General features: G+C 38.9%; 1 protein-coding gene across 3 annotated transcripts in view; it reads left to right on the top strand.

The window, feature by feature from the left end:
• aopep (aminopeptidase O (putative)) overlaps positions 1-19,930 on the top strand; it is a 109,298-nt gene that overhangs the window by 63,702 nt on the left and 25,666 nt on the right. The window lies entirely within an intron of this gene.

Raw genomic sequence — 19,930 nt, forward strand, 5'->3', positions numbered from 1 at the left:
AATTTCGTTTTGGCCTGTATGATAAAAATTAGTTACCGGTACTTCATTTAAAAAGTAATTCCATTACCCCCTTGATTATTGACACCCAAAATTAGCCCGTTTTTCTGAAGGTAACTATTTTGTTACAAATTACCATGTATACTTGCATCAAAGGCGACCGCCTAAATTGCCACATAATAAAACAAAAATAAGAAGATGTGTACACCAACCTGTGGAAGTGGTGAAGCCTTCATATTTCTTATGTAATCTTGAGAGCTTGCAAACAAAAACTTAAGACTAGACACTTACCGTACCCATTTTGTTTATGTACTTCAAACCACTCGAATATTTTCTCCTCCATTGCTGAGTACTGTCCAAGATGTTTTCATTTTTCCAGGCCTGGTATGATGAAAACATATTTTTACAAATAGACAATAATTCAGAACACTTTTATCGTTTAGGTTTGTCCCATTGATTTCCTGTTGGTTTGTTGTTCCTGTATAAGCCACGCCTACTCCCCTCGCTACTTGTGACGCCCAACCAAACTTGTGAATTTAAGCTGACCTTCTGATTTCGGTATTTTATTTCAGAGTTGGAAACACAGCTTAGATGAAGATATATTTGGGGGGAGAATATTAGTAGGGAGAAATTCTTACACTTGAGATTGTGTCACCATAAGTTGTACGGCCATATAAACATGCCAATTCCACTTCAATGACGTAATTAGTGGTGGATGCTGGCGGACTAAAGGTTCATTAATCTGTCCTGAACAAGGGTGGAAGACGTACCGATTAGATGGCATTGAAATTCATGAACTATTTTTGATTAGTAGCGGAGTAGCTTCCTATGTTGAAAGGACGTTTGAGTGAAGAATTGTTAATAATGCGTTACAGTACTCGTGACAGAGGAAAGTAATTGCATTACAGGAACGCTTTACTTTGTTCGCGTTATTCAGAAAAAAATACAATAAAATTGGGAGTGTTGGATTGCGCATGTGTGTCTGCGTGTGTGTGGCGCTAATTAAGCATCCCGAGGGAGGGCTAATCCCTTCCACCCACTAATTGACACACAAACGCGGCATACGCCTGCAACATTAATGGACACACACTGATCCGAGTGCCTTAAAGATGGCCAGGAGTCATTAGCTGTAGTAGCTTGCCGTTTAAATATCACCCTCTGTGTGTTTCTGAATTGTGTGGAACTCCTGACGGACTCGGTTTTTCTCCATTTATGAGTGTTTGGACAGGTGCTTGAAATAATTGAAAATGCTTGAATTTTATTGTTGTTTTTTTCAAGGATTGGAAAGTGCTTGGATTTTGGTTGAAATGCCTGTAAATGCTTGAAAATGTTGCCATGTTTCTTAACAAGTGTGCCTAAATCTGACGCCCACACTGCTCTCTGGTGGCTTCGTTTTGCATTTGCATTTCTTCGTCCCTCATGTTTAACGGCAATTGGCATTAGTTTGCATGACAGTGTCTTTTGAAGCCAAATAGAAAATGTTACACTAAAGAGGGCACTATTAAATGTGTATTAATGACAGGATTACGTATCCTTTATGTACATTTTTTATGGGACATGCAAAAAATTAAGATATTGTTTCCCAGTGGTACATTCTCATGTAAGAACTTCCTGCACCTGAAAATGTAAGTTACATCTTACTGTCATTTTTACTCACATTGGGAGAAAATACTTGTACATGTATTGTTTCGATCCCCAAATATATTTGCGATTTATTCAAGATCAAAAAATAATTTGTCTTGATAAATGCAACCACAAAATTAAAAATCGCTGATGTAAATCAGACACATTTGTGGTTCTGCAAAATACATGGTTCCAACCAGAATTTGTATTTTATTGGTGATTGAGGAATTGGAATATTTACTTTGAAAGACCTTAAAAAAGTGCTTCAATTGGCCATGAAAAAGGTGTAGGAACCCTGATTTATTATCTCCTGCAATTAAGTGAATCTTTTAAATTCAGCTAAATTATGCCCTGTAAGTCAAACATCAGAGTTTCCAAAACGTTTTGCATCCCACTGACAAGGCCTACCACACATTGAGAACCTCAAATATTTTTTTTTCTTAGGAACTGTCAATGTGATTAAAGTTGAGTCTCATTTCTGATCCACCCCAAGATGAGTCTCGCACAGTGCGTGTTTTGCATGGCGCTAATTTGCTGTCATTATATTTTGATGGTGCAGACTTCCATGCTCAAAGATATGTCCCATAAAGTTGTTCTCCTACATCTGCCAAATCAGTGCAGTCATCCATTGAAGACCATTTCAACCTGCTAAAATGAACAGGATAGGCCATCTTCAGTGCGCTCACCTGTCACTAATGTAAGCTTGTAACCAAACCTTTTCTTTTGCTCAGATACTGTATATCCACTATTCTTAAACATTATTATGAAATGATCTGAAATGATCTGCATTTATATAGCGCTTTTCAATTCAATGACTTCCCAAAGCGCTTTACATTGTGCTTCACATTTCCCAATAGCGGCCGTGATCTGTGCAGCCATGTAAGGCGCTAACCTGCTTATTGGGGCTATTGGGGTTTCTGTGTCTTACCCAAGGACACTTCGGCATGTAACACGGACAAGCAGGGATTCGAACTGGGATCCCTTAATCCTAAAACGATCGCTCTACCTCCTGAGCTACTGCCGCCCCAATTATATATATATATATATATATATATATATACTTGTGATACTATTCCTTAACCTTCCAATATTTTGCCCTTTGGGGGCTTTGTTTGCATTGATGGAAATGCACCAATCTGGACCAAAAGGCCCAGTCAACTGTGCTTTATTATTGTTAAGATAGTGGGTTTTGCATTTTAAATAACCCTCAGTATATTTCTTACTTTAATAGCAAATTAGACATGTGAAGAAGTTCGAGTTGGGATTGTTGGTTTTGCGTTCTTATTTTTTACCACTCATTTTTCAAATTTTTTTGGGTGAGATTTTTAGTGAGAACATGGTCTTACACTTGAACATATTGTTTCTTTTTTGTTATATCCTATGGGAAATCATTGTTGGATGCCGCCTCTCAAAGTATATTGTGCTGGACATTAGGGTTTTCACTTTATAGAACTGATAGTTTTTTGCCTTTGTACTTGTGTATCTATCCACAACATCTGTGCACGTACCTGCAGTATGTAGATACCTCAAGCCCAGACATGATATCCTTGAGATCTAGATTAGTGCCCCATTTTGGTTTCTTTTATCCAGAGGCACGCACATGCCTGTAGAGCTACTACACCCTGCCCCCCTTCCTCCCATACCACTTTCAAGCACCAGAAATTACCGTCTGGTATATTTACAAGGCGCACACTTGTGCACAAACACACTTCCAAAAGTGGCAGCAAAAGGACCTCTTCCTGTTGGAGGTTGAAAGGAGGGGAAGATGGCGTGAAGGCGGGGTGCCATAATCCACTGCATGAAAGAACGGCCAATTGCTATGTACTTGGCTGTACACAATAGCGGAAAGAGGGAGGGGAGGTTTCGAGTGGCTAGATGGATGGATGGATGGATGGATGGATGGAACAAGGGAGCGGGAGGGGAGGTGGAGGTCAGCGTTTGAAGTTACACCATAAAAGCCACGGTGAAAGGAAACATGAAGTGACCCCTCCACCGCCACCTTTTTTTTTCACTCACCCCACTCCCTTGCATCCAGGCTCACTCCTCCCTTTGTTGATGTGTGTGCAGATTGCCCCATGGAAGGACCAGGTGTACTTTATAGTAGTCCTTCATGTACTTCAAACGCTAATAGTCCAAATTCACTTCATCCTCTTCTCTTTGCTCCTCTCCCCAACAGCTTGTTGTTTGAATTTTATTAAGATCACAATGGTCACGGTAGAGCAAAGGGATCTGCAACAGGTAGGAGAAAGCAATAAAAATTGGATGTCATGCTTCTATGTTAGTATTTCCAGGGCAATTATTTTTCAATGCAAAAATCTCACGACGCAATGCCAGACATTGGGGCACACAGATCAGTGTAATGTAAATAATAAAGGGCTTGTTTCATTAGATTACAAATACTCAATGTTTCACATGCTCAGGTGAACAGAAAACACTGTTCTGTGATTGGCAACAGGTTGATGCCCAGATAAATTGTACCTTCTGCCATCTAGTGGGAAATAGCATAACTTTCTGTGCTGCCATAAAAAGGGCGGACCAATGTGCCAATTAATTTAAAATGGATTATTTCTCATAATGCATCAAATCTGGCATTGTGTCCCATAATTAGTTTCAATACAAAATTTAAAAAGATGTTTAAAATCCGGATCAATTCAACATTTTTTGAGGTCTATAAAGGCGATAACGGAAATATTACAATGAAAGGATCAAGAAAAATACAGTATCCTCGGATTCACTGATTCTGTCAAATAGACATTTTCAGCCCTAAATAAAAAAAAAAGTATCCCAGAAATATGACGAGAGAAGCTCAGCTTTCAGCATTAGCTTTGATGGTGCTGGAAAATAAATTCTTGATGGAACTATATCACATGGAGAATCTATACGACATAATAATTGAAATTTTTTGCACAAAGAAAAAGGATGTTTGGTGGGTAAAATGTGGCTATTTTTCTAAATAATGCAATTAAATGAGGTTATTATTATAGTTTTTTATGTCTTGCAGCTGTAGCTGCAGTAAATGTTTTATAGCCGTAAAATAGTTTTTGAGTGTTGAATCGAGTCAGCCTTCTGTATGCCTAGGTGTGAAATAGGCCCACCTCTGAGTTTTTGTAAATCTATTCTTTGTCGACCCTGGTTGCTATTGACTATTGCATTTGCAGTGTACAACCAAGAAACAAATATGTTTTGGTGTATGTTTTGTTAATTCCTTTGAGAAAAATCTCAATCCCCTCAAAATATTAAAAATGTGCATTTACAATCAACAATTGGCCACTTTTTCTGGTTACGTTACTATTAGAGATTGTTGTTTTTTGCAATCTTGTATTGCCTGTGAGTAATTCAAACACAATCTGTCATTTTAACATTGTGTTTTCCAATTTCCAACACATCATTAGTGTATTCAAAATTCCACTTCTGATTGTGGACAAAATGTGAACAGGGACATACTCAATTATTCAAAATCAACAACTAGGCACATTCAATACAAGCAGGCAATTTAATAAACCCGGTAAAATGCGTGAAAACGTAAATACTGCCAGATCTGGTAAATACAACTCTTAAGACAGCATGGCTTTTGCAACAGATGCTAACATTCTAGTGGCAGGTAGTCTCGAGAGTTTCTGATCAAGGAACTGCATATATGGTTCAAATGAAAAGGTAACAGAATATGGAGATAAAGCGTAGTTGTTTTGTTATTGCATAATATACAAGTATGCAGTGCTGATCCACCTTGTTGATTTACTGTTTTGTTGCCCTAATGCCGTGATATCACAATTGAATCCTTCAGTTACAAGGTGGCTTCGGAAAATAAAGGTCATTCGTGAGTTCTAACGTTCTTATTTTGTAAGTAGAGTGAACATTTGAAAAGCATGTCGGGTTAAGTCAGAAGTGCGTGATTGAGGAGAAAAAGTTGAAATGTCGTGTCAGCTGTAGCACAGGCAGCATTTGGGACTAATGACCTGATGGATGATTAGGGAATACAACGCTTATGCACACTCTCGCAACTGGAGATATGGAAAAAAGCCAGACACCTCCCACTGAGCCGCCAGTTTTACCCTTTATAATAAAATCCTTGTTTATTACCAACTTCCCCCTTGCCTTCCTATTTAGTTCTGAGGTGAGGGTATTGATTTGTCCACCTAATTCCCATGCCTGACCACTACCCCTAATAGACACGTATAACCAGTGTGTGTGCACATGTGCCCCACATGCATGTGTCCAGTGCACTGCAAATCTCGCAGATTATTAGTCATGGCCGTGTGGTAATAGCTTTCATTCTGCTTTTACTGAGCAACATAATGACCTGTTTGCCCCTCTTGGTTAGGGCAGGGAACTTTTAAGTACAAAAAAGCTGGGGAAACCTAATGGGGCTTCTCTGTGTCGATATGGTCTTACTTCGAAAGCCGATGAAAAAAACGCAAACCAACAACGAAAAGCTACGTCGATAAACGTGAAGCCAACTGGGAATAAACAAACCGAGGAACACGCCAAACCTGGCGCTAACTCCAGGGTAGCCGATAAAAAACACAAGGTAAGCAGCCAGGCTAAACGACAACGTAAAGTGGCAATGGCTACGGTGATAATTGCAAAGGTGGCTGGGATTAAAACAAGGGACATAGCTAAACCTGCACTAATGCCAGGCTAGCCAGCCAAACAACGCACTGTGGGCAGCCAACGCATGCCAACTGGCAGCGACGGCGCTATTCGGAAAACATTTTTTAAAACCGCGACACACGTTTAAAAACACAAACAAAAAGGCACAATCACCAAGCTAAATTTGCTGTCTGTTTTGGAGCTGGCCTCGTGTTGTGTTAATGGGATTTGCCATTTTGAAAGTGTTGTGTTCCTTCAATGATGTCACAGCTCTACAGCAAACAAGCCAGATAAGTCAACTCTGAGACTGCATTTTTTTAAGTGCCCCAGCACATGCAATATTTTGCAACATATTTCCATAAGTTTGAGAGGAACCTTACTCGTTCTGTGCCTAAATGCAAAAAAAAAAGATTTTAGGAATACCTGTAACAGTGTTAGCAAGGAGGGGTCAGTGAATATTTACCATCTCTGAAGCATTTCTTGACCAGCGATTAACTTAATTTGTCTATAAGCTTTATTGTCACCAACTGTAAATGGCCTCCATCAACTCTTTTGAAAAGTCAGCTGATTTGCATCTTACAGATTTGTAATATACATTTTAAAAATGTAGGCTACGCTTTAGAATGGTAGAAAAGTGGCAATCATTAGGTGTTTTGTCTTGAGAGTAATTGAAAATGACACATCAAATCACATGCCGGATTTACACTAATACCTCCTCCCAATAATCACATTTAAGATTTTTTGACATCCCTTTTGACTTTGTAACATTTTTTTCAACCTTTCCATTTGCCCAGTTGATTTCAACACAAGTTCTGTTCTGCATGGGAGAATGAGGACAGCTCAATAAATGGTTAGAAAGATACGATATAATGTTCAGGATTTTGAAAAATTTGGTTTGGACTAGAGTCACTCCAGGACAGTGGCGAGTTCTGTTAGAATTACACTTTACTGGTTTGTATTTTGGGATACTACCTATTGTTACGGATCCAATTTAGGTCGCGTTTTCAAAAATAATTTTCTAAAAGAAACAAAACAAAACAAAAACATTTTTGGTGCTTGTTGAGAAATCAATCGAAGACTTTTACCCCAAATCCTTTAAACCTAAACCTTGTTGTATTCTTTCATTTACCTTGTCTTTTTCTATACTCTCTACTGTTGGACTTTGAAGAATCATACCTGTCACTAGTTCAAAGCACTCTTTCTGGCGACTCTAGGATTAAGGAGATCTCTTGAACATTTGTTTTCCCTTCATATCTGTTTTCCCATCACTGTCTCTTGCTTTATATTGCCTCCTTAACCTTCTATCACATCTGACCTTTATCTTTGGTCCTCCATTTCTGGCATTTAGTGTCAATGAATCAGGAATAATGCAGGAGAGGCGCACTAGAAACCTTTTGGGAATGGCAGGTAGTTTCCGGACAGGCTTCATCACAGCAGGGCGGGAAATGGTCAGAGAAGAGGTATACGCTGTATGCGGGTCCGTGTTTGTACATTACTCCATCATCAGATTTACTGAGCGATCAGTATGGTTTACTAATAAACATACTGCTTCAGTTTTAAGCTCATTTTTGCAATGTATAGCTAAGAGGTCATGCACATTTTTTAATAACAATTGACATTGTGTTTTTCTGACAAAAGAGGATTTTTTTTAAGTTAAATTTAATGCAAATTTGGACAAAATAAGTTTGTTAATTGCTTGATAGCCATTTTTTTGGTTTAATAAAATAGGCTGTCATGAACAATATTACAAAAATACAGAAGGCTAGGCACATGCTTTTAATTTTTTTCAATTTGTGGCAAACTACGTTCTTGAGCTAATGTCTTCATTAGTAGTCACTATTGTATCAGGCTTTAGCAATTAAGTTGTATTTTATTTGACCCAACAAACAAAAATTGGGCAAAGATTTTTTTTATGTGAAGAACCACATTTCCCACGGTTGAATCTTCCAGTGGCAACAGACTTTGTATTCACAGTGATTGTTCTTTTTATGTTGTTTTAACCAGCAAAAGGGGTAACATGTGAGAATTTTCCGCATGTATTTGTCTCGATAATCACTTAGCAGCATTTTTTTGGGGTCACGTGAAACCCAAGGAGACTGTATTTGTCTTAATTGTGTTTGTCTAACATTGCACAATTCTATATATGATGCTTGATTTACAGCATAGAATAGAATAGAATATACCTTTATTGTCATTGTTACAAAATGGGTTAACATATTGTGACAACGAAATAGGAAAGACTAAGGAATTAGACAAGCTGTGTCTTGGCACACTCAGACATAAGGCTTGCAGTGAAGCGCCATCTTTTAGATCTGGGGTCATCAAGCAACGGCTCAGGACCGCATGCAGCTCTTTAGCTGTGCAGAGTGGTTCCCTGGGACTTTTCCAAAAATGAATACAAATTGAAAAAATTGAGTAAATTTTTTTTTCTTTTAAAATGGTTTCACTAGGAGGTCAAACATGACACAAACTTAAGTATGACAATGCTGTAAAAATATGTAAAATAAATATTACATTGCAACTCCGGGTGTTACTGAGATAAAAGGGGGAATCAGCTTCTTCGCTTGTATCCTCTCTCCCGTGTTTCCTGTTAGAGCCAAGTGGTGGAGCAGAGGCTCAGCACATTTAAAGTGGTAGCATCACATTTTAACGCTGAACTCCTAATTTCAACACAGAAATCAAACTAAACGGGTAAGAGCACAATGCTGTTGTAAGCATTTTAAGGAACAAAGTGTTTTTATTAAATGATTTCTGATTTTAGTCAGTATATATTTTGAACGACACTTGTTTTGTTGCTTAGGCCTGAGGATTCTACAGTAGAGTAGTCATGTGGCGTATCATTTCTCATATGATGTGCTGCATTCAACTTAGTCATTTTGACATGGTAATATAGCTTATATGGAAGCGCACAATATGTGTTGCATTCATTATAAGGCTTACGTAAAGCTTTTAATATTTTGCCGCTCTAGACAACTTTTTTTTAATTGTCGAACCTTGTTCAATAAAATACTATTTACAGCGGTAGGCCATGTACAGCACCGTTTGTATATTGCAAAAAAAAAAAAACAGCGCAATTAAAATCCTCAGAGGGTTCTTTTTTTATTCTTCAGTAATATCAAACGTCTTAATTTAAATTGTGTTCAAGATGACTTATTTGTAATTGGTCATTTTTCGTATGATTTTGTTCGCTTCCGGCACTGTGTGGGTGTCGGGAATCACCCCTACAATTGCACAATGCCACGGACCTTCAGAGGCGCAGCTCGACAAGTGGCAGCCAGCAGGGTTGGGCTCCCGTCATGATGCAGTGCTCATGTCAAACAGGTCTGATGGGCAGGTGTGTCTTTGAATAAAAAAAGTGTTACTTTGTTCAATACTTAATAAACTCAAATGGGCTTTGCAATCCAAAACTAGACACTTTTGAATATAAGAGGAGGGTTCTCCAATGGACTAATCAGACATGCAGGCTAATATTGAAAGGTTTTGGTGGAGAACAATAGAGTATGATACTGTTTGTGTTTGGGGGATGGAAAACCTCATAAAAGCATGTCCACCGTTTTTGTTTGGTAAAAACAGATTAACTGGGCAAAGGTATTAAAGGTAGTTGTAAAATTGCATGGTTTGTTTATTTTTGAGTGAAGGGCAGTTTGTATTTATAACTTTCCTAACTAAACATTTTTGGGTGATACCTCATGGATTTCAAAGGTACATGAGCTGATAGTTTGTTTTGTAATTATCACAGCTTGCTCAGCATTGAAACATCTGTTGGCCCCACTAACGACTGGGTAGCCCTCTGACGGTCTTAACGTAATTAGCTTCGACAAAGACACAAACACACACTCTCACTTGCTTACGCATGCAAAAAGTGAGGTCAGCTTCTTGCTACTTTGTTCCAAAGATGATGGATTTGTTAGCATGTGAGACCAATCACCAGAGATCTGTGCGTATGCCTGTTGACATAGGGTGTTGAAAAATGATTTGATCGGATTTGCTCTCCTGTACTGCGTTCTTTGTCAATTTTCTGATTAAGGAAGAAAATTACAAACAATGAGAATAAATGAGTTTCATGGTATGTAGATTTGCACAGGTCGTCCCCACATTTGGGCGAATTTCGAACACTGGTAGGGTGGTCCAATCTTAGAGGCTGAGAGAGTAAAGAAGTTTTTTGTGGTAACGAATCTGTTCCCCCCACAAAAAGGTTGTGATTCACCATGCCAGGGGATGACAACATGTAATTACCGTCTCCCTCAATCCAATGTCTTCTGTAATCTAGGATCTTTTTAGACAGGCCGGCGCACTCATGTGAAAGCCATGGAGTTGGTGCCAACTCCTGCCAGTTTGGGCATCCGTACTGTCGACATGTTTGGCTGGATGCAGGTAGCACAGAAACTAACGATTATTTTAATAATCGATTAATCTGGCGATTATAATAACGCATTATTAATTTCCTCTTCCGTATTCAAATATTGAAATTGTGTGGAAGAAAAAAGAAAATGGTGCGCTGAACAGTATTCTTTAATATTAAACAAAAAAAGAATCTGTGTTTGACAAATTACAAACAAAATACATACAAACGTATACAGCTGAAAATATATACTTTTTTTAATAAAGTGCAAAAAATGTCATCTTTGTTGTTTAAGGCACATGAGTTTTTGGAACCAGAAATCATTGCAAATCTGAAAACCCAGTGACACGAATCAACATTCAAGGTGTTCAAATAACTTAACAATAAACAAAAATACACACAAATCAATGGTATACCCCTGCAAATTTACTGTATAATATAGTCTTTTTAAGTACAAAAAAGAGACATGAGCTTTTGGAAAAAGAAATAAATGCAAGTGTGAAAACCCAGTAATGTGATTTCCAAAATAAATAAGCTAAAAGAAACCACATTCACCCTTGTTTACAGACTCACTCACTCTTTCTTGAGAACATTACAATGCAAAAATATGAGCACGTCAATGAGAATCATGTTGAGGATGCTCTCAGTGATAACAGCTGCTTGCTGTGGCATGCATGATGTCTTTTTCTCGTCATGAAGCTTTTCATTGTTTGCTGTTTTCTAATGCGATAATAGTATGAGTATTATTATGACACAATTCACAATGACACAATAATCACTCAGACTTCCCCAGAAAATTAAAACGTGACACACCCTTCACCCTCGTCGGTGACTCTATGTATTCGTTTTGATTGCTGCCTCACCAGCGTGGTGCTCCTGTGCCATATGACTTTTGCAAAGTTTGCAAGTGACGAATTGTTTTGTGATGTGCAAGTGGCGTGCTACGTCATTTTTGCGGACTACGGTCGAACTGATTTCTCCGTGTCAGTCTTGTTTTATGAGTTGAATTGACCGTAGCAATTGAAAATAGTGCCTTAGTTCGCACTCCACATTATTCTGTTATGCTCGCCGACTTGCGCTGCGTGTGACAGCATTGTCTCCGATACGTACTGAGTGACGCATAAATCGTGCAACACACCAAATATGAACTAATTTGTTGCCAACACTTTGAATAATCAATTTCGTTGTTGCAGTTCTAGATGTAGGCTTATCACAGCAAAATAAGGAATATCTTCCCCAGGAGTCACCACTATTACGATGTAAGGGAAACTGAACATTTTAAGTTTCTCTGAAATGTCTTTTCTCTTTTATTTGTATTATCACACCCTCCGATCACAATAGAACTTGCAAAGATTGGCTGATGTGTACACCGGACAAAGCCTTTTGCTTTTTTGAGCGTTTCCCTGAACAAGATAACTGCTTTTATTCTTTTCTTAATACCCATTGTCTGCTTGGACTTCAGACACAAGGAAAATTCACAGCGTGTTTTCCTTAACTTGACCTTTTTTCTCATTGGATCTGGATAGCGTCTTGGCGCTGTCTCCTTTTCGCTCTTTGTGCGCTGCCACCCCCTTTTTGTTTGCAAGTCATCTTTCCTCTTTAATCTCATCTTTCCTGCCCTCTGTATTTTCAGGATACCCAACAACAGCAATATATCGTGATGTTTTGCTCCAATTTTGAATCCTATCTAATTGAAACTGATCTTGCACATTCCCAAATTAGATTTTCACCGTTTAAATTAATTACCTTCCCTAACTACAAAACTCACATATACACATACTTCTGTTATGCCCTACATTGGCAGTAGGTTGGTCCTTTTGTGTCTCAAAACCGTTGTACTTTAGTCTTTCGTCTGTATTTGGTCTTAGGTACTTTCTCCACCGTATTCAGTATCAAACCTGCAACTCTCCTAGACTCAGCTAGTGCCCCTTCACCTCGCCAATTATAAAGAGCAGTACCGTCCACGACAAATATTTATCCAACTGTCCTTAAAGGGAGGCATAGTTAGGCCAGAGGTTACTGATGTTTCTTTTCAAACATCAGGGATATTTTACCTCCCACGCCACATAGGAGCGGGGGCCAGAACAAATGGCAGGAGGAAATTAAATCTGTCAGAGCTTCTATTTTCAGCCTTTAGTCACATTTCATACTGGAGCACCTTATTTTGTTAAGGCAGAGTGTGAGATACATGATTTGAAGATGAGCGTTTTTTCAATTCCGGCAAGAGGGTTTGAGTTTTAAGCTACTTCATATTTTGCATCAAAGTATCTCCGTAAAGGGAGAAATATTTCAGTGAATAATTAAGAGGATTTTAGTCATCCGAAATGTGTTTTGTTACATGTGTTTTCTGATATTTATTGACCATGATCTTTAAATACTTTACTTATTGTGGTTGCACAGTTGAGTGATAGACAAGTGCTGTGTGATTTTAATTTGAGCTACACTGCAACTCTGCAATTGTGATGGTACCTTGCATTACATCAAAAGGTTTCACCAAGTTGTGTTTATTTAAGGTCTCATGATGACCGCTTTTCTTCTTTCACATCAGTCTCATTATTAGGCTAAATATCCCAATGTTCAGTTATGGTAACGTCGAACAAATGCATCTCACTCACCACACTTGGCCTTTTTGCTTCTGCACTCTGTCAAAATTGTCTTCCCTTCAAATGCAGTTTCAGGCAGCAGCTTCTGAGACCCAGGTTCAATCCCTGTTTGGCAGGCAAAATTGGATCCGAGAGATCTTTTTTACACCTTTGCAGTGGAGCCTGAAAGTGAAAAAAGACACTTTTCTATCTTAAAGTCCCCAGATCAAACAGAACACAAACCGTCCTCCTGAAGAGGGATCTGTATTGCTAAACTAGGATGAAGGTGTAAAGATAAAAAACAAGTTGTGATGGTAGCTGAGGAGTTTCTTATGTCTCCATCGGCAAAGGAACGGTTTAATGCCAGAACTGTGATTGGACACCATGGGAAGCATTCGCTAGGGACGGGTAAATGTGTGGGATTGAAAATGTGTTGGAAATTAATTAAACTCCCCGAGGTTTTGGAGGTGTATTTGCAAGTTTGAACGATTTGAGCCATAGTGGTGATGACCAAGAGGGAAAATGTGGTAATTGCTTTGCCGATCAGGGTCCAACTGCGGTTAGGAGTCATTTTACTCAACAGCAGCTGCACAAAGAAAGCAAAGTAGTGTTAGGAAGTTCACTGATGTTGCGCACATGATGGTATCATAAGAAATCCTTCCCCACAGCAAAATTCACTGTAGTATTTCCTTTAGCTTAGCTTAACCCCTGAACTTTTGTTAAACCCATACCACATGTGGGATGGTCAAAAGTCTTGTACGAACACGGTCAAGATACACAGAAGACATGGGCACTGTGGGAACTTGGCACCCATATCATTTGCACATGTAGCACATATTTTGACTATCCAACATGTGCAAAAACTAGAGTAAGGGTGTGAAGTACTTGTTTTCACACAAATACATCGCCAATTCATCTCACAATGCTTTGGGTTAACTGCAGGCAAAAGGCCCATCAGGTTATAAGAAGGTGAAGGAGGACATTGCTATTTACACATGTTTTTGTTAATACTTAAGTGCTAGAAGTCATTTACCATGTTTTCTCGCAAACGACTCTAAGGTGACCTATACAAACACACACACACACAGATATATATATATATATATACATACAGTGGTACCTCTACTCTGGCTTACTATCTAAACAAGACTATGTATTGATTTCTCTGGGACCTTTTTCTTTTTTTATCTTTTACTTCTCTCAGTATCGGACTAAATCTGTTGGTGGTCCCCCCCTGCAATAGATTAAATCAGTGTTTTCCAACTAGCATAATATTGAACCATGGGACTTTGTCTAGTGTGCTAGAGGAGATTAAGTGAAATAATCATGTGTGTATTCTAATTTGTAATACTCTATTTCAGGGGTGGCCAACCCGGTCCTCAAGAGCCGCATGTCCTGCATGTTTTTGGAGTTTCTCTGTTCAAATACAGGTGATCCCAATCACCTGGGTCATTATCAAGCTCCCGCACAGCTTGCAAACAATCTTAAAATTTGCATCACCTGAGAAACCTCCAAAACATGCAGGACATGCGGCTCTTGAGGACCGGGTTGGCCACCACTGCTCTATTTGTTGTTTGTCGTATCAGACAATGTTAAATCATCATGTTACATCATGAGCGGATGAGTACAGGCAAAAAATTATGGTCACCAACTTGGTTGGAAGGTAACGTTTGAGCTTTTACTCATAAAATAAATAATAAAAGATGTGTTCCACTGACCACTGCATTGTTAATTGATTAATTGATATGTACCATATGTGTATATATATATATATATATATATATATATATAATATGTGTGTGCGTGCGTGTGTATGTATATGTGTGTGTGTGTGTGTGTGTGTGTGTGTGTGTGTGTGTGTGTGTGTGTATATGTATGTGTATGTGCATATATATATATATATATATATATGTGTTTGTATACATGTGTATGTGTGTGTGTGTTTTTCATATATTTCTTATAGAAGGATTATTTTCTCATCTCATCAGCCGTACCGCTTATCCTCATTAGGGTCGCGGGGGGGCTGGAGCCCATCCCAGCCATCTCCGGGCAGTGGGCAGGGGAAACCCTGAACTGGTTGCCAGCCAATCGCAGGGCACACGAGGACAGACAACTCACTCGCTCATTCACACCTAGGGACAATTTGGACCGGCCAATTCACCTGAAATGCATGTTTTTGGAATGTGGGAGGAAACCGGAGTGCCCGGAGGAAACCCACGCAAGCACGGGGAAAACATACAAACTCCGCACAGGAAGTCTGGAGCTGGATTTGAACCTAGTATATTAAATAAAAAAGATTAATTTTTTTTTTTTTTTTTTAAATATAATTATGATTGTTTTATTGCGTGTCTGGAAAATTTAAAATAAATACATGAAGAAAGTTTCAAATGGATAAAAATATTTAAATTTCATTTTAATTCATTTAATTATAAATATCTCTTTAAAATTTCTAGTAGCAGTGTGCATCTAGATTTTTCTCTGAAAGTGTTTTTTGACTCAATAAAGGTTAAGAAATGAATGAACATATCCTAACTTATACGTTTAAAATCTGACCCCGGATAAATGGAAGAAGATGGATGGATGGTTGCTGAATGTATACAGATTCAATCATTAACATTCACCAAAAATGTACTGTACATTTATTTGTCACGCATTCCTCCAACAACTTTAACTAAACATAACTACTGCTGAAAATCTATATCATGCAGATGTGTCACTTTAAAGTCGGGTGAATTATTGAACGGCAAGTTTGCAAGGCAAAACTCTACTTTGTTTCTGAGAACTGCACAAATAATGAAGAAACTCAACCCCGACTGCTTGTCAAGCCTCCGGCATGTACTTTAGTCTTCATCACGTTGATTTGATTCCCGCCTAATGAATGTGCCGCATGCAACCTTTTGTCTGGCCACGTTTTCCGCTTAACGCAGGTTCTGGCAAACTACGGCCCGTGGGCCACTTGCTTCTTAATCATGAAAATATTCTGTATTGATTAGTAAAAAAATACTGCTAATATAAATGTATTTTTCTTAGTGTCAGCTTTCCCCCCCTATTCTCCATTTCTGTGGCTATTAAGAAAATATTCAAATATTACCACAAAACTAAAGGCAGAATTTAGTGCTTTAAAATGGGGACCAAATTTATTATTTTTGCTTTAATTTTGAAAAGAAAAAAACACTACAGAAAAATATTGCAATAGTGCTCTAATACAGAAATATTGCAGAAATACTACAGAAATACTACAAAGCTCTACAGAAATACTGCAATTGTGCTACTAAAATACTATTAAAATACTACAAAAATTCTACTCCGGAAGTACTACAAAAATTCTAGTACAGAAATAAATAAAAAATTATACTTCAGTAATACTATAATACAAAAATACTGCTACAGAAATACTAAAAAAAAACCTACTCCAGAAGTACTACAAAATTCAGAGTACGGAAATAAATCAAAAATGTTTCTTCAGTAATACTATAATACAAAAATACTACTTCATAAATACTCCAAAAAAAACCCTCCAGAATTACTAAAAAAAATCGTAGTATAGAAAGAAATACTCCAAAATTCAAATACGTTAATACTACAAAAATCCTACATTGTAGGACCTACAATGAAAATACAACGAAAATCCTTGGACTGAAACACAACAAATTTTTTTAGTACGGAAATACTATGGAAATGCTAAAACAATACTATAAAATTATAACCAACACATACAAAAATCAAGAAAATAAATGAAAATTAAAAAAAAAAAGAAAAAAAAGAAAGAAAAAGGGAAAAAGTTGCAAAAAAACACACAAAATTTTTTGGACCCTGGCCAACCCAAATTCCCAAACACCCAAACAAGTTACGCACCTCAACATCCAAGTTGGTCATGCTTTCATCCCTCCGGATGAAACAGGACACAAGAAAGCGGCCATGTCACTCGGGTCAGGGTGACACAACACACTCTTCTGTTCAACAGCAGGGCCCGACAGCTTTCACTGGTTTAGATAGATAGATAGATAGATAGATACTTTGTTCATCCCCGAAGGGAAATTCACATTTCCAGCAGCATCCCTGAGCTGAGAACAATCGAGAACAATCGAAAATAACACGGGAGCTGCTGGAGTGGCTGCCATTCGTGACGGCGCCGGAAGAAAAGATTCAATTTGAATCATGTACAAACAAACAAACAATTGAATCATGTACAAACAAACAAACAAACAAAATATTCATGTTTCAATAAGTGGAGTGTTAATAAAATGGGGGGAAAATAATTTCTGATACTGATATAACCAGGTAAAACTAATTTTAAGTTACCTGTCCAAATGAATGTTGTGCCATCTCACCTTTCCCACTCTCTCTCCTCTCACCTTTCCCACTCTCTCTCCTGCAGTTGACTTGCTGCTGCTCGCTCCTGAAACTAATACTTACCTCGTCCATGAGCTCCTAGGGAGTTGGCGAGCGCTGACAAATCGTGTAATGGTGGCACATAGTGCATTGTAACAGCAGTGCATCGAAAATGAGTGTAATAACAATTAGCAGCAACAACAAAAGTCCCAAGTAAGTCGCAAAATATATATTTTCACAGTTTTGCACTCTTGTTTAGGATAGAGATGGCCCTGGGGAAGAAACAGTCTTTGAGCCTGTTAGTCCTTTGATTTTGTGGTGTTTAGTATTAGTTGTATTTTTCGAACACCACATGATCAGAGTCTCCACCTTCTTCCTCTATTCCGCCTCAAGCTAATCAGAGTGGCGTCGTCAGCGAACTTCACAATCTATTTGTGGGATGGGATGGGTTGGTGAACAGTCCAATGTACACAGGATGAACGGTAGAGGGCTCAGCATCCAATTTGGGGGATCCGGTGCTCAGCGTCAGGGTGGAAAAGACGTGTCGGCTGTGATTTTGGGAGAGAAAGTCCATATTCCAGCAGCTGATGGAGGAGTAGAGCCCCAAGTGGGACAGTTCCTCCACCAGGATCTCTGGGATGATGGTATTGAACACAGAGATGAAGTCCAAGAAGAGCATCCTGACATAGCTCCCAAGTTAATCCAAATGGTTCAGTACAGCATGAAAAGCAGCGTTTTATCGTCGGTGGAGCGTTTGTTGATGAGGGTCCAGTCTGGGGGTGGGTAACCTTTGATGAGCCGGAACACCAACCTCTCAAAGCACTTCATGGCCACAGGCATAAGTGCGACAGGCCTGTAGTCATTGAGGCTGAACACTGATGGCTTCTTTGAGATTGGGATTATAGAGGTTTGAGGCAGGGTGGAATGCTAACTTGTGAAACGGACCACTTAAATAACAAAGTGACTTCTTTGTTCTTAATTACATATTTCTTCTTACAGGAGGCAATAAAGGGGAAATAAATGTTCCAAAATGGAAACCTTGAGGGGCACCTCATGTTCCTAAACATTTACACTAATTGTAATATGATCTTCAATCATTCATACAATTTACTGATAAGACAAGAAGGAGTAATCATAAGCCATGAACAAAAATAAACAAAGAACTTTACCTGATCCGAGCACCAGTACCACATTGAAGGGATGGTCATGCCGACGATGATACCGGGCCACGGGAGATCAGAATTTACAGGGTCTCGGAATACGTGGAAAGAGTCTTCCCGGGGAATACCGCAAGTGGTGTTGAGCACACGGACGGAGGGGATGGCCTGGGGGTAGCCCTGTATTAAGGCATTCCAGCCGCCTACCTTTACAAAACTTTACCCCTGCCGCATCATACGGGTGCCCTGCCCATCTCTTAGAACGCGGCCAAACATCCCACTATCCTTTCACAACACCTCTCCACTCATTCCTATCACCAACAAACAGTAATACTACAAAACTAAATATCAAATTAAGTGTTTAAAGTAGGGACCTTATATATTATTTTGCTTTTGCAAATATAAAAGAAATATAACTTGTTTTTATGTATAACTTGTATTTATTCATGACAGAATTAGATCAAGTCTCCTGGACCAGCTCTTGACCAATTTCCCAACCCAACGTGGCCTGCTACTCCAAAAGTTAGCCTACCCCTGGCTTAGCATGTCTGCTGAGAAGATGAAATTAAATAGTGCAAAGAGGCTTTGATGATTGGCATTTCTGTGTTTGTGTATGGAATATTTTCCCCACCATTATGGTGATATTTATGGTGACAAACATTCCCGAGTCAGACAGAGCATCAATGGCACATTGATCGCGGCTCGTTGCTGCTGTTGTTGTTGCCGCCGGGTTCGCTCTGTGTGTTCCTTGAACTCGCTAACACGAGCTCTTCGCTAGCGCTTGCTGAAGTGCTTTTCAAAAGAAAAGCTTGCAACCATCACATTACACCATCTGGAGGTCATCGCCGAAGTCATCAGCGTGTGACCGGAACTATCTTTGAGATCGTAGCGCCTCTGCAGCAGAAGCAGGTGTAAACATTGCCCCAAGAGATGATAGCACCCATCCAATGGCAAGCGTGCCACTCACTGATAACCTTTTACAATCTCCAATCCCATTACCAGAAAATTGGTTTTGCAAATTCTGATGTCAGCAAGCTTTTTCTTTTTTCATTTTCTTTCTTTTTTTTATTAGCCTCTCCTTTGTCCATGTGAAACCACAAGATTGCGGTATCATATGCAAGGCAGTCTGGGGAATTTCATTTTGCACTGGCCACTTAGCGTATTTATTTTTACAGTCATCTTCGCCATACCTTTTTATGAAACACTCCCACATATGTTTCAACATGCGCTATACGGTGATACCTCTTCATACGAGCTTAGTTCGTCCAGGATTGTACTCGTAGCTGGAAATGCTTGTGTACCAAGTT

Source organism: Urocampus carinirostris, chromosome 5 (genome assembly GCF_059441175.1).
Source record: "Urocampus carinirostris isolate Australia breed hairy pipefish chromosome 5, RoL_Ucar_1.0, whole genome shotgun sequence".
In the NCBI taxonomy this organism is placed as follows: Eukaryota; Metazoa; Chordata; class Actinopteri; order Syngnathiformes; family Syngnathidae; genus Urocampus; species Urocampus carinirostris.